General features: G+C 42.1%; 1 pseudogene; it reads left to right on the top strand.

Annotated features, from left to right (window-relative positions):
* Positions 1–2,207: 2,207 nt before the first annotated feature.
* On the top strand, positions 2,208–2,673 carry LOC102258179 (annotated as a pseudogene).
* Positions 2,674–3,010: the final 337 nt, after the last annotated feature.

Consider the following 3,010-nt stretch of genomic DNA (forward strand, 5'->3'; position numbering starts at 1 on the left):
GGTCCCAGGTTCAATTCCAGTCAAGGGCATGTACCTTGGTTGCAGGCACATCCCCAGTAGGGAGTGTGTAGGAGGCAGCTGATCGATGTTTCTCTCTCATCGATGTTTCTAACTGTCTATCCTTCTCCCTTCCTCTCTGTAAAAAATCAATGAAATATATTTAAAAAATAATAAAAATTAAAATCATCATTCTCCCCTTTAAAAAAAAAACAACAAAAAAATAAAATAAAAATGAATGGAAGAACACTCTTGGGTGAGGATTAACAACAAAAACAGAAAAGCATTAGGCAATGGTGTTCCACTATTATATTTATGCTGAAGGGACTAATCTGCAAGTAATATTTAGAATGGGTTCGAAGGAAAAGAGGCTAGAGATAGGGAGTCCATGTAGGAGGCTTTCTTGTGAGCCCTCCATAAGACAACGAGATTCTGAAGAAGGATATTGCAGCACCAATGGGAAGGTAAGAATAGATTCAATAGGCAATTACCCCCAATTTCCCTTCTTCTTCATGTGTATGGGTCTCTTCACACAGAGTTTCCTTCTGGGGATGCCCTTACCATCCTCTTCATCTCACTTCTGATGATCAAAACTCAGCTCAGGTGTTGTGCCCTCCAATGATCCCTCCTCTCTACTGTCTCCTCACACTCCTTTGTCATTTCCTCTATCAGAGCTGTCAGTGATGTTTATATTTATTAATGTATAATGTATTTGTCTGTTCACTAGTCTCTTTCATTAGAACATGATCTGAGTAGCTCAGAATCTGTTCTAATAATTTTCCACATAAATGAATAATTTATTCAAGTCTGTTGTTGGTAGTTACAACATTATCAAGTATGTGGCAACTATTACTATTATATCAGATTTACTCTTAAGAAACTTAAATCATAGAACTCCAAAAAACTGAAGCTTCAGATTAGGAAGGAAGCACACAACCCACATCTGGAAGTGATCAGTTCCTCAAAACTGAGTTTTGAGTTACACTGTTTCTTTAAATAAGCTTACTCTTCTTGCACCTCTAGTGATATTGATACGATTTTAAATGACGAGTTTGAAGGTCTAAGTATCTCATCCACATTGCGCACAAGAAGTTTATCTTCCAATCCTTCCTCTTTCCTAAGGGCTCAGAACTTTTCCCTTGAGAAGGCAGGCAGCTCTGGAATGCCTGGGGAGGAAACAGCCTACAAAAGCCTGTGAGCCTGGGACTAACTACTGCTTCTGTTTCCAGTGGGAGCACCAAGGTGGAAAGCTGGTAAGAGAAGCCTCAGGGCTGGGGAGACTAGGACAGTGAAGATGGCTGGCAGGTCCAAGTCAAATAGAGGATAAATATTTCAGGAAGGAGGAAGAGACAAGGTTTCTGACATGGAGGCCATCAAACCCATGAGCATAAGACAAAGCAAAGAATCAGATCTGGCCAATAAGAGGAAAGGTCTTCAAATTCCTCCTCACTGGGCTTCAGCCTCATCAATGAATTGTGTAAGACTCAAATGAGAAAGAAGATGGTTAGAAGAAAAAAGAACTATGAAATCTTAAAAAGCACAATAAAAATCTAAGTGGTTATAAATAACCATTTTACTCTTTTTGCTTCTACTACTGCTGGGGTCCAACCCCAGCAGGTTCAGGGGTCCCCAAAGGTGTGGACGGAGTCGGCGAAGAAAGAATGACACGGAGACAGCCTTCAGTTGATCACCAGCCTAGTCAGGACCTCTAGCCAGGATCTCCTGCCAAAGTTCTGGTCGGGATCTCCAGCCAAGTTCTGGTTAGGAACTGATCAGGATCTGATGATTATTGCCTTGTTACATCTGTATTTATACCAGTCGATTTTAATCCTGTCAATTTCTATTGCAAAGGTTAGGGCGTTTCTTATCTCCATTCCAGGGAGTAAAGATTATGTAGCTTAAGCGTGATTGTTTGTAGTTAAAGTGATTAACTACCCGCCTGGCACTTAGTTAAGGGGTTGTATCCCCTCCCTAACCTCAGGGAAAAATCCCCACCTGGGGAAACAACCTTTCTCGGAGAGGTGACCTTGGTTAAAACACATGGCGCTAAGGAGAGCAAACATATTAAGAACAATATGCTATATATGCCAGGTCCCTTGAAACATATGCTGTGCAGATGTTTCTTCCCTGCAGCGACTGTGTCAAGCAGCAAGAATGGACCGGCTTCCGGCATACTACTACTGTTATCTTCCCTCTTCCTACACAGAAAGATGGTGCTAGATCTCCTGGAATGCTTTTCTTCCCTCTTCTTGCTTCTGGGATTATGGGGACCAGTGTATTCACTTTATGCTTTGCCTAAGAATCTCACCAAGGCTCAGTGGTTTGAAATTCAGCATATACAACCAAGCCCACCCCAATGCAACAAGGCAATGCATGGTGTCAATAATGATACTCAGCACTGTAAGCCTCAAAACACCTTTCTGCATGACTCCTTCCAGAATGTGGCCGCTGCCTGTGAGCTGCCCAAGACTGTCTGCAAGAATGGCCAGAACAATTGCCACCAGAGCCCAAAGCCTGTTAACCTCACTAACTGCAATCTCACTGCAGGGAAATATCCTAACTGCCACTACAAAGATGCTGCCCAGTACAATTTCTTCATTATTGCCTGTGATCCCCCCTCAGAAGAGAGACCCTCCCTCTCATTTGGTTTCTGTACACTTAGATAAGATTGTTTAAAGTTTTTACCATTTTGCCTCTCTCTTGGGCCCTGAGTCTTGTTACACAGGATGTGGCCGCACAGGTTATTTTACACTCTCTCCTGCCTTTTGTTGTTGTTGTTGTTGATTCCCTGGTTCCCACAGGAGAAAAAAAGAAGATGTTGGGAGAATTAGAGTGTCAAGAACATCAGACCAGAGTTGAGACACAATGAAACAAGATTCTTTTCTGCTTTGGAGCTCTGTGTGTTTCCAAGAAAGGCAATAAGGAAGAGGGCAAAGTAGTGTCCAGACCTCCATATTTTTAACCTCAAAACTGCTGCCAAGCTTTGTTTCACTGCATTAACAGCAATAAAACA

Source organism: Myotis brandtii, unplaced genomic scaffold (assembly GCF_000412655.1).
Source record: "Myotis brandtii unplaced genomic scaffold, ASM41265v1 scaffold13568, whole genome shotgun sequence".
Taxonomy (NCBI): domain Eukaryota; kingdom Metazoa; phylum Chordata; class Mammalia; order Chiroptera; family Vespertilionidae; genus Myotis; species Myotis brandtii.